This window comes from Mustela nigripes, chromosome 13 (assembly GCF_022355385.1).
Source record: "Mustela nigripes isolate SB6536 chromosome 13, MUSNIG.SB6536, whole genome shotgun sequence".
Lineage (NCBI taxonomy): Eukaryota > Metazoa > Chordata > Mammalia > Carnivora > Mustelidae > Mustela > Mustela nigripes.
The window spans coordinates 121,555,007-121,568,746 of NC_081569.1; positions in this window are offsets into that span (position 1 = coordinate 121,555,007).

Below are 13,740 nucleotides of genomic sequence, written 5' to 3' on the forward strand. Positions count from 1 at the left end.
TGACCCAGCAATTGCACTATTGGGTATTTACCCTAAAGATACAATTGCTGGGTCATAGGGCAGTTCTATTTTCAACATTTTGAGGAACCTCCATGCTGTTTTCCAGAGTGGCTGCACCAGCTTGCATTCCCACCAACAGTGTAGGAGGGTTCCCCTTTCTCCGCATCCTTGCCAGCAACAATAATATTTTTTTAAAAAAATGTAAAATAAGAAAAGCAACCCCCCCCAAAAAAAAACACTATTATCATTCCTCAGCCAGGTCTCTGCTGTACACTCGTGCCACCTTTAATGGGGAGGGTGGTGTCCCTACCCTGAGGATTTCACTGCAGGGAGGAAGACAAAGTGATGTGTGGTGGTGACCAATAGCAATGGGCAGAGGGAGTTTAAAAGAGCCTCCACTGGGGTGGTTTAGGTGGAGGTGGAGACTCCACAGGGAAATGTTGTTGTTGGATCACAAAAGAGAAGTTGATGAACTGGGGTGTCAGGATTCGTGGGGAACTCTCTAGAACATGCTCCCACATCTTCACATCTTCACACACCATGTGGGCATGGTTTGGGTCCTGGGTCCCAGATGGGGCAAAAGACTGAGTGGTTGGTAACCAGTGCACGCACTAGTGTTTGGTAGTTCAGAACTTCCCTCTGAGGGATTTGAAGGCAGAAAGAGAATCTGCAGATGTTAGCTGCTTTCCCACCTGCCAGCAAAGTGAGAAGAACATGGAATGACCTGTGAGATGTCCTGTTCTGGCAAGAGATCATAGAACAGCTAATCCTTGTTCCCATGCTATAAGATGCAAAGTTTACAGTGGACATATTCAATGTATCCATGGGGAAATAACTGTGTAAGGGGAATTCTACTATATTTAATTACCCACTGGTGTCTGAGACCAATTTCCTGCAGGTTAGCAAAGAAAGGAAGTAATCAAAGGGCCCAACCTTCAACTTGCCCAAGTTTAAGTTGGGACTGTGAGCATCAACTAGCCCCAGCCTCGTGCTATCTAATGTCATGCTGCTGGTGTGATGAGCTACAAGCTGTGAAGAGTCATCCAGTATGATCCAGCCACTCAGGGAAGAGGCCAAAGTGTACAATGGCCTTAGAACTAGCTGGGGTGCGTCCCTTCAAATCTGTAGAAATCTCCATTCATATTTGATCATACAAATAGCTCTAATGCTTGCCTCCAGCAGTTCTTTTTAACTTCAGTTGTGTCCCCTTTCCAAAGAAATAGTAGGTTTGTTTGTTTTCCATTTATTGAGACCAAATTGTCTACTTCCTTAGTCTACCAATGGAGGTTTACATCCCTGCAGACCATCGCAGCTGGGGTCATAATGGATATACCTGTTGAGGCAGAGGACAAGAGGGAACCACGAAGCCCTATGGAGAAAGCCATCAAGATCAGGTAAGCATCAGGAGTCTCAGCACAGTTCCTTTGGGGGGCCTCCTTTTCTGGTTATGTTAGTGGGGAAGGAATCTAATACACCTGCCAGACATCCTGTGTTCATGAAAGCACACCTTTTCCTAACCATGACTCCTACAGTACTTGATGAAAGGGTGTCAGGGATAGCACCCTAGTAGGCAATGAGTCTGCAGCAACTGAGTCCACAAACTCAAGACAGATAAGCACAGCATGGTAGGATAGAGGGTGTTCCAGAATACTAACAGAAGCTCCAGTCTCTCCACAGAGAATGCATGCCTGTGCTGATTGCAGGAGCAGAAACTACCAGCCAGTCTATTGCAGAGACAGCCTACTAGTCAAGCAGTGAGAATCTTTGCCTCACCTTTGCAGGATGAAAGCTACATAAATAGGCAGGATGGAATTCAGTCTCTCAACCTCTCGTTGAGGCATAGAAGGGAAGAAGGAAAAGAACAGAACCCTCACCAGAAGACATGTTCATCATTATAGGATGGCAGGACAAGTCTACTCCAATATTAACTTTTGCTGGTTCTTAGCCCACCATGAAACTATTACTATTAAGGATGAACAAAAAGATAGGCCAACGAAGCCCAGTAACCAAAGGATGCAACTCTTTCTCCCACAAAAATACTGACCATAACCCATTGCAGAGGAGTCTAGATGATTTCAAACTTTGATGAGTAACCAACCTACAACTAGTTAAGAATTCCAAAGTAACTACTCTTCCTTTATGAACTGAAAAACCCATCTTACTGAATAAAAAAAATTAGTCACAGGTTTTGAAATTTAAGAAATTTAGGTGTGTTGAGTAATTGTTAAAAATCAAAATATGGCTTATTACATTATCATAGCCCCAGGTCCTAAATATAATAGACCCAGAGGGACTCTTTCCTAGTGGACTTCAAAGCCAGTTCTATTAGGAAAATATGGGTCCCAAGTCCCACAAGATAGGATCCAGGAGAATCAGCTGTTTATCAAAGAACCTCAAAGCCCACTGCTTTGCACTTGATACAGAAGTGAGCATCATGTTTAAAATTGGAGGAGAGCAATACAGAGGCCATCAGGCAGTCATCAGAAGATGATGGGGGGCTTGAGATCACTGGAATCATGATATCAGAGACCAAGGAGACAGTATTTTTTTAAGTCTACCAAAAAACAAAACAAACCCCACCACACACATATAATAATAATAATAATAATAATAATAACAACAACAATAACAACAACAACAAAACAGGATGGGGACTAAGCTGTATCCAGTCTAGCAGCTTTAAAAAAAAATAATAAAACCACATTTTCTCAGAATGAAACTCAATCTTTTTTAATTTACATGTTTCACAGGATAACGGTGACTTCCCAATAGGATCTGTGACATGAACTCTACTGCAGCCTGAGAATCTTGTCTCCAGTCAACACAGCCTAACATCACACTTACGTTTAACAAAACTGGTGGGGGGGGCTTCATCTTGCCTTGACCTGTCCCCGTTGGATTTCCCAAGACTCTGGCTAAAAGTCACAGTCCATTGCCTAAAAACCCCATACTGTTCCCGCTCCTCTTCCTCTATTTCTTTCTCAAAGTCCTTGAATGTACATGTTAAGTCCATTCCATGGATTAAACAGGAATGAGAATTCATGTTCTCTCAGGATAGTCAAAGAAGGGAGGAGAGATAGAGCATTTGCTAGTAATCAGAATAAGAAAAGTTTTCATCTATACTTGATAATTTTACTTGTAGTTATATGCCCTGGTGAAGCTCTCATACATATATGTCCCAGAGAAACAGCTATGAGAATATTTGTAGTAAAATAATTTATAAGAGAAAAACACTGGAAACAGCCTCAAATGTTCATCATTGAGAGGACTGATATATAGCATATAAACACACACACACACAATGTGATAATATATAACAGTTATACTTATGAACATTGACATAGATCAGTCTCACTGAGTTAAAAAAAAAATCAAGTCACAGAAAAACACATGCTGTAATTTAATTTACAGAACAGTTCTACAGTAGCACCAAACAAGTTATTTAGGCAAGATTACAGATAAACAAGATGTCTGTGGCATAAAGTAGGGATATATCATCAGAAGAATGTACATGAGCTTCAATAATTTTGGGAATTATTTTATATCATAAATAAGATGGTTGTACATAGGTATTAATTTTTGGATGCATTCACATGTTAATATTTCTGAAATCAATGTGCTTTTAAGTGTTATAGTTATAGTTATCATCAGTGTTTTAATAGAAAAAAATTAATCATTTTGTTTCAGTAAAGTTTTATATTTTATAGATTCACAAGATTGATAAGTCAAAAACCAAAGTGTTATAGCTGCTTTTAATAAATATATAAAAACTGTTTGAAGTGACAAGAAATAAAAAAGTATTCAAGAAGAATCATTTGAATGAAAACCATGAGAAAGAACAAACAATACAGACACACAGGGATTCTAAATAAAATAATTAAAATTGGTGTTGTTTTAGTTTCTTAGGGCTGCCAAACAAAATATCACAAACTGGGTGGCTTAAACAACAGAAAATTGTTTTCTCACGGTCCTGGAGGGTGGAAGTTGGAAATCAAGTTGGTGGTGAGTTGGTTTCTTCAGAGTCCTCTCTCTTTGGGTTGTAGATGGCATTATACAGGACAAGAGCCTCAAAATAATTAAAACAAAATTGACAAAACTAAAACAAAACAAAAAAAAAGCAGAAAAAAGACAAATCCACATCCATTGTAGACCATCTTACAGTAATGAATAGAGAAAAAAAAATAAAACAGGACAAAGTCACTAAGAATAAAAATACTTCATTAGAATGGTTAACAAATTTGACTTGCCATTTATATGATAGCCATATAGAGATCATTACTTAAGCAAGATATATATTCTTTTCAAATATGAATGCAATATTTACAAAAGTGAACTATATACTGGTATCTGAGACATGTTTTAATACATTTTACATGGTTGGAATCATACAAACTGTTTACTGACCACAGTGTTCAGATAAAATAAAAAAATAAAAAGAGGAATGTAAAATCTGCTTTATGTTTGCAAATGAAAAGATGCTCTTCTCACTTCTAACATGGATCAATAAGAAATCACAATGGGAATTAGAAATTATATGAAACTAAATGATAATGAAATATCAAAACATATGTCAAGCAGCCAGCACTGTGCTTAGAGTAAAATTTATAAACTTAATTGCATAAAATACAAAAGATGCAAGAAAGACATCATAACAGAAAATAAAATCAATGAGAAGTAACAGAAATAAGTAATACAGATAAGAAATAATAAGAATTGAAGGAAGAAATAGAAATAAAAAAGACCAATGAACAAGTTATCCATCTCATGAAGGTACATAAAGAACCAAATTAATCCCAGAGTACACCTAATGCCATACCCAATTACTGAGTGTCCTTATTCAACTGTACTGCTAAATGATCCTTCAGCAATATTTACCGAATGGCTTTTAAATTGGAATCTAGGAAAGACTGATTGACACCTGTGATTAGCTGAATTCTAGAATGGCCTTCCAGACCTCACCCTCCTTGGTATACATACCCTGAATAATGGCTTCCCTATGAGTATGTACAGGACAGAACGGGTGTTTAAGATAGAATAATCATTATAAATCATTATAAATATATATATATATATTTTAATGTTCTTTAGCAAAGGTGAATTTATCTTGCAGGTACAATTAAAGTTTGTTTTTTTTTTCCAGTTGATTTTGAGTTAATCAAAAGGGAGGTTATTTAAGGCCTGACCTCCGGCCGCGCTCCGAGCTCACCGAGCCTGCGACCGGTTCAAGGTAACACGGAGCTGCGAGCTGACTGTCAGCTCTGTCTCTGTAGCCGGCTTTCTCTTAATCTCACAAAACAAACTGAGGGTTGCCGGGGGGAGGGGGTTGGGAGGTTATTTTGAGTGAGGTTAACCTAATCAAGGGAATCCTTAAAACAGAGTGTAGGCTTTCACTCAAGAAAGATCGAAAATAAAAAGTGATGATCCATGAAGAAGGACACTTCCAGGCTGTGAGAAAGCCTACGGAAGGTTCTATAGGTACCTAGCGAAGAAACTAAGAAGCCTCTAGAAACTGACAGTATCTTCCATCTTGCAGCCAGGAACCTTATTTCTACAGCCAAAAAGAAGGGAATTCTGACAAAAACCATGTGAGTTTGGAAGGAGATGTCAAGCACCAGAAGGAAACCACAGCCTGATTGATACACTGATTTCAGCATCATGAGACCCTGAGCAGAGAACACGAACCTCATTCCTAAATATTAATTTTATGTAGAAAATGGATTGAAATATATATTTTTATAATATGGAATCTTGGGATGCCTGGGTGGCTCTGTTGGTTAAACATCTGCCTTTGGCTCAGGCCATGATCCCAGGGTCCTGGGATCAGTCCCTCACTGGGCTCCTTGCTCAGCAGGGAGCCTGCTTCTCTCTCTGCCTCTTCCTGCCACTCTGCCTGCTTGTGTGCGCTCTCTCTCTCTCTCTCTCTCTCTCTGACAAATAAATAAATAAAATCTTCTAAAAAAATTAAAATATGGAATCTTGGTGAGGCTCTAATTAACTGATTTTCATTATATCAGGAAAGAAAATACTTGGCTCTCTTTTCAACATGATGCCTATAAGAATGGTTCATTGGTACTGACGTGGACAAGCGGTTCTGATAGACACCCAAGAAGGGAAGGTGAGCAATGAGCCCCACAATGTATTTAGGAAAAGAAAGGCACTTCCTAAAGGACTTCAGAATATGATGAAGTTGCCTATGCACTGATTACAAGAGAATTCAGGAACTGCTCCTCCATGAATTGAGCCTGCAAGCCTCCCCTCGGGGTATGACAGGCACCTGGGCTTGGTTTCTGAAATGAGCATTGGCATTTCAAACCCTGTAAAATCTTATTAAATTTTCTACACCCTGAAAAGAAAGTAATTGTATAGAACTTAACCGTTTGAAAAGAATACAAACCCCTTGAGAGACCAGATGTACGGATTCCAATACTGCAACCTCCTGAAAGATTTGTGGGCATCCATTAAACATGAGTAACTAGCTCTTTTCTTCGATATCACCACCGTGGAGACATTCTCTCTGGAGAAGTGACCTTTGCTTGTATTCCCATCTGCTCCCCCCCCCCCCCTTGAGAGTCTTAGTGTGTTCTCCTCAGGTTATTCTATAATCTTGGTTAGAAATATCTGTCATGAGGATAGTCAATACATCATTTTGGAAGGGCAATGTTTCTTACTTTTGGAAGGTAAGAAGGTTTGGAAGGTTTGGAAGGTTTGAAAGGGCATAGTTTCTTACCTATGAACCTATATTCATAACTAGCTAAGAGCTGAGCCTTGCATTAGACACTTCAACATAGTCATAATATTTGCTTATTAATGCCCTTATTGTTATTTTGTCATAGCGGAAAGTTATTTGAGCATTTACTCTGTTTCCTAAACATTGTCTCAATTCTCATAATCATAAAAGTCAAGCAGAATCTTTTCATTTCTACTGATGGGGAAACTCAGAGAGATTAAATATCCTGCACAAGGCACACAGCCAAGAAGAAAAGTCTCTGGGTTCAAGCCAAGTTGGTGACACTAAGACCATAGACCTTTCACCAAATATCTATTTTTATCTTTTAATTTCTGTCTCAGTGTGTGTGTCTGAGTTTCTCCATGTGTGGACGTGTGTGTGCAAGCTGGAATTCCTCAGTTCTAATCCTGGTTCTACCGTTTGGCCATTGTTCTAAATTTCTGATTCAGTTTCTTCATCTGTAAAACAGGGGTAATACCTACTTCATGGAGTTATTGTGAATATTAACATGTAAAAAGTACTTAGAACACAGTCCGACACCTGGTAAATGTTATATAAGAATTGCTGTTATGATTTTTCAACCAGGCTTTTGTCAGATCAGGCAATCAAACAGAAATCCTCTCTCTTAGATTCTTCATTCCCTACCCTTGCTCACTTGCTCCTTCCTATCACCTACACAGGCACGTGAGTGAGAGCTAAGGCTCTACACATCCAGCACCTCTTAGAAGTCAAGGCAGATAGGAGCAGGCTTACTTTACTTTAATGAGCTACAAAGCTAGAGATGGGAAATCCCACCATCCCCAGAAAGAGCTTATGAATATAAACCTAGAGCTTCACTTTTCTCCTGTATGCCAAGCTGATACACCTCCTTTAATGAAAATGCACTACCTTTGGGATTATCACCATTCTGGCAAGAGCCACAAACTCAAACACCTGCAGCTATCCAGCGTCTGGCAGTAAAAAGGGTGAGTCAGGTGAACAGAATACTGGAGAGTCCATGTTCCTCAAAAGCTTCAGAGCCATTCTGCCCAGTTTGGTGGAACACAGAGCCTAGATTCTTTTCCAAAAACTGGGCAAATACTCACATTTATTTATGAAGTACTAGTTTTCCCAGGAACTAGTCTGACCACTTTATGCATATTAATTTACTTAATCATGAAGACAACCTCATGTGAGAGTTATTACTATTATCTCAATCTTACAAATGAGGAAATGGAGACAGGGAGGTGCCAAGAGTCCACTCCAAGGTCATTCACCTGAGAAATGATGAACCTAATATCCTATGACGAGCTATACAGGTGTCGTACACCCAGGCACACACCAGCAGTGACAATACTGAATATTGAATAGTATGGATATACTCAGGCCAGAGCTGAGCATTTTATCGTTAAAAATTTTATTTATTTATTTATTTATTTATTTGTCAGAAAGAGACCACAAGCAGGTGGGGAGGTACTGAGGGAGAAACAGTCTTCCCGTTGAGCAAGGACTCTGATGCAGACCTCGATCACAGGACCCTGGGATCATGACCTGAGCTGAAGGCTTATGTTTAACCAACTGAGCCACCGAGGCATTCCAGAGCTGAGCATTTTGAACACCAAAAAACATACCCTCCCTTAGCAGACAATTCTTTAAACTCAAAAGAAAATACTTTTTTTTCTCCCCATTTCAACAGATAGGGAAATTGAGATTCAGAAAGAACGAGTGTCCTGCCCAAGGTCTTAAAACATCTTAATATTTAGGAATCTCACCAGCCTTTCACTGAATTTAAGAACCTCAATTACTCTGTTAAACTTTATTATGCCTTCCTTTAACTGCATGAAAAAAAAAATTAAAGGGTCACAGTAAGAAAATGAGTGAAACCTTTGTTTTTGTCTGGAAAAAAAAAAAAAATCCAACACCAAGACCAGCTACCTATTGGTTCTGGCATGGGAGTGTTTCATGCTCCTGTTGTTCTCTGAAAGAGGCCAATTCCCTTACAGATTCCCCAGACTTTTACTCAGTGACCACTTACTAGTGAGGGATCTCTATGGAGGCAATTTATTTTTCCAGATATGTTATATCCTAGGGAAAAATGCTTTCTGACGGTCCTAAAGACAAAAGACCAAGTAGAAATACAGTGAACACTATAGATCTTTCAACTTTATGTCTGGAATATCTTATTTATAGTTTGAGACTCTGGGATCTCATGCTATGGTCTTGTTTCTGTTTCCAGGTCTTCTGTTTCCAGGAAATGAGGCTCACTTATAGTGACACACAAGACAATTTAGAGCCATCTGAGGCTCGGGGATCTTTCACGTATCTCCTATTGGTTTCCTTAAAGAAGCTTTGCCTATTACATATCTGGCAGGGTTCTGACTGACGCCCTCAGCTGGACTGTAAAGGACACTCATAGAAAGAGATAAGCATTGGAATAGCTGTCTGCTGGCTCATTGGGATGGCTCAGGTTGCCTGTGGAATAAAGCAGCTCTAAGGAGTGATAAGAGTTAGGGCACCTGGGTGTCTCAATGAGTTAAGCCTTTGCCTTCAGCTCAGGTCATGATGTCAGGGTCTTGGGATCAAGCCCCCTCAAGGTCCTGGGATCAAGCCCCTCACTGGGCTCTGTGCTCAGTGGGGTACCTACTTCCCACCCCTCTCTCTCTGCCTTCTTCTCTGCCTACTTGTGATCTCTGTCTGTCAAATAAATAAACAGTATCTTTTAAAAAATTAAGGATGATAAGAGTTGTTTCTTTGAACTGACTCTAGATATTCTTAGGGAATTAACATTTTTTTTAATCACAGCATACCCCCAATTTTTTAAAAACAATCATAGTTTTATGTATCATCCCTTCCAGAAAGTTCTCACTTTGTGTCATAAAAAGATTAAGGCAGGCATGGTGATACCTTGGTCCTTTTACATACTACTTGTGTGGTCTTGAGCATATTATTAGAAGTACACAAGTATTACTTTTTTCCCCAGTAAAATGAGGATGATGTAGAGGGAGATTCTTTAAGAACAAGTAGTTTTCAGTGGCTAATATTCCTGTGTTTATATTTAGGTAAACATTGGTTTGGATTTTGACTAGGCTGTGTGATCTTAGGAAATTAACATGTTTCAGATTCATTTATCCACATTTTTAAAACTGAGGTACTATCTATCTGGAAGTTATTATAAAACTTAAAAGAGATAATATGTGCAAAGTCGTTAGCAAATTCCCTAGCATACAGTAAATCATAAAATAAATGTTTGTTTATTATATCACAACTGCCACTACCTACTAGTTTTACAACCAACACTATGATTTTGCTCAGGAGAATCTTTTCTAGGCATGAACTTCTTGTATTAAGTAGTCCCCCAAGGGTTATGGGCTTTTCTATCAAAATTGAGTAACTTAAACTGTTGTGAATGGTATAGAAAAAAGGAAGGAGAAGTCATGGGGAATAAAAAGAGAGAAAAGTGACACAGGAGCGTGAAGGTTACATGTGAAATGTCAGGGAGAGCAGAAAATCCAAGAGGAAAGCGTGAACGTACTCAAGTGAGCATTAAGTCAAGAACAGGGATCAAAATTCCCTGAGTAATTAAATGGAAATTAAATTCTAGTGTTAATTAGGTACTTTTGTTTTGTTTTGTTTTTAGGGAAAAGACAGACTTTCTCTTGAGTTACAAAGGGTGAATTCATGGTAGTTGGTGCATTGATCAATGCTAACAAATCAAACAAAGCAAACAAATCAAATTTGCAAAATTAGATGAGAGTCAGGGTAGCAAGTAGAAGTCATGGGCATAGAGATCTCAGTCTGAAAGGAATCAGACAATGAACAGGAAAATGAGCTCAGAACTCAAGGAGGAAGGAGCATCAGGGAACCCGAGAAGTTAAGCTCATTGGTAGAAGAGCATAGGATCAGAGAGAACAATCAGTTGAGATCAGAGTGAATTTAAAATCCGCAGGTTACTTTATTGACTCTTCCTTTGACCTCTCCTTCCAGAACTGCAGCCTGAAAATGTTATGCCAACATAAAGAAGTGGAATTGATGGACTGTAAAGAGAACTGAGGGCTGGCCATGCAATCATAATTTTCTCTTGCTGTCATTTTCCCCCTAAATTAAGTGATTTTGACCTTGGACAAATTACTTAGCCCCTTTGAATAGAAGTGTCTTTGCTCATAAAATGGGGATATTATATTTTCCATAGAAGGCTATTTTTTTTTTTAAGATTTAAATGAAATGACCAATGTAGCACTCTTCACCCAGGACCTCATATATGCTATAAGCTCAATAAATCAATATTTATTCTTGAGAAAAATAAGCTTGTATAGCCAAATTAGAGTAGGCACTAGAGGCCTCCTTTTTTCTGTATATAATCTGCCTACACATGAACATTATTCCACCAATTCTTTCCCCATTCATGGGAGTTTTTGAATTTTCCTGAACAGCACCATGAACTATGATAACTGCCAGATTGATAACTAGTCAATCAAATATCATATGGTTATTGATATGAACTATAAATTGGCACACGTTATGAGCTTTTCCCACAAAGACAAACCAGGCTAAATTCTGGCTCTTGAATGCTAAAAATGCAATGACAAAGCAAGTGAAACACACACACATGCTCATAGAAACACACAGACACACACAGAACATCTTTCAATACAGTGGCCTTTCGCATGTAAAAGGTAGTCACTATTTGAATAGTTCTTTTCCAGAAAATACATATTAGTGTGTGCATGCATGTCTGTTGGTATCATTAGAATTAACAGCCCTTCCACACTGGGAAAAAGGGGCAGTTACTAGATGTAACTTTCCCAAGAGCTTGAATTTCTTAAGCATTTTATATCCCCAGTCAGCTTTCATTTCCAAGTGTCATAAAGCTACATTAATCAAACCCTAGATGCCCTTTCTTGTCATTTTAAAGGAGGAAAACTTTTGTTTTAAGCACATTATTTAACTGTAATGAAAGTCTTAAAACACTGGCAAATGACTGAAAATAATTTTACAGTGTGACAGCTACTACACGCAATAAAAGGATATATCTACCAGTAGACTTTCAAGTTCTCAATAGATGTGTTTGTAAATTGTATAGTTATAGTTAATTAGCTACTGTATATTTAAAAGGCTGCCCCAGAGCTCTTGTTAAATTTTGCTTTTGTAGCATTAATTATGATTCAGTGGGACTTTCAACAAAATTAAATTCTGAATGAATCAAAGGAGAATTATTCCCTAGAATATTACTGTCAGGCCTATCAGTGATCACAAGATGTGGCCTTATTGTTATTATTTCTTGTAGATTAACCTCTCCCCCACACCCCGCCAATGGAATTTAGTAAGGGCCTGTTGTTCCTGGTAAATAAACCACAGAGTTTCTTAGAGGTACCTGCCCATGCTGATGTGTCCCAAAGGTCATACAAGAGGCATCTGTGGGAAGTCCCATATCAAAGTCCAACAGAAATACTATTCTCCAACTGTGTAAAATCACAGTGCTCAAATGGAAAGGGGCTTGAACTTGGGCTCTTCAAGCTGTATATTTCTGGGAATGTATATTTATTTCTGATGCTCTGTTTCTGCTTTTATAAAAAGGAGATGATTATACCAGTTTTAGTTACCCTATGGGTGTTTTTAGGAATCAACATACATATGTGTGTATGTGTATGTGTCTGTGTGCATCCTGAATAGATTTAAGATCCATCCCCATGGCTCCCTCCGAATCTAGCCTATTGTCCTGGTTCTTAAAGCTGACCTGTTGTTCTTTGGAGTTATTCTCTTTTCTGGATATGCCTCATTGGGGGCTTTGCAGCAATTACCGGTATACTTAATGAGCATGCCTAGATCCTTATGGGGGCAACTATTCCCAAGCCTGCTAAATATTTCCATGGGTATGGAATATCTTCCATGGAAATGCAACTGATGGAGTTACCCAAACTTCTCACATTTCCTAATAGGTATATACTGTTGAAATTAACTCTGGACCATGCATCTGTATCTGAGACTTGCACCTCAAAGAGGAAATAATGGAGCTAAAAATAGCTGAGAGAAGATATCAGTTGAGCCAAGAGCTCTCAAACATTGGTGTGTTCCAGAATCAACAAGGAAGCTTACCAAAATCAGATTCCTAGGACTTGCTACCAGATAATCTGATTCAGCAGAAGGTAGTTTAAGAATCTGCAATTTTCACAAGTATTTGAGATAATTTTGGAATGTGAGAAAGGCTCACCAGTGCTGGTAAAACTATTTTGGACAGGACGTTACATGTGTTTAACCAACATAGTGGACTAATGGCAGAACAGTGGAGATAGGGACGTGGCCATATCTAAAATCTTCACCTGGCATGAAGTGGCTTTTAATGATACCTTTGTTTTCATTAAGTTCTTAGAAAAATCAAAAATGAACGTAGAAATATTGGATCTTCAGCTGCCTTTATTCTACATTTTTTTGCTAGGTATTACTTTCTCTCATTTATCTTTCTCCTTAGGCATGGAGGGTGAAATGTTCCCTACAGACTGATTCAATTCACCTTCTCAAGCTCCAACGTCAGACTTTTCTCTCCAGGGTTCACTCTGGATCCCCTGCTCCGACATACTGCAGAGCTATGTGCTTCCCATTCTTACTTATAGATCCGGGAAAGGGTCTGTAAGGAATGGATCCTGCCCTTCTTTTAACTGCCCCCTTGCTCTGCTCAGGGAACACGAATTCAAAATGTCATAATCCAAAACCAAACTCCATTCCAACAAACATAACCCACTTTAGACATAACTATTCCTAGAACATTTACATATGAACTTGGAGTTTCATAATTCTGATCATTCCCTAATCTGTAGCAAGTACTAGATTTTTTTTTTGAGTCATCCTTCACTGGCTTCCCTCATCCCCAGCCAGGTGTGAGGAACAACAGATGGAAGGGGGTTTTTCTATCCATGTGACATAGTGAACACACGAACATAGTCTTCAGTGCTAAACCCAGCATGGTGGGATGAAGACTATTCCATCTCAAAGTAATAAATACAGGGGGAAGAAAGAAATAGCTGAAATAGAGTCAGGGA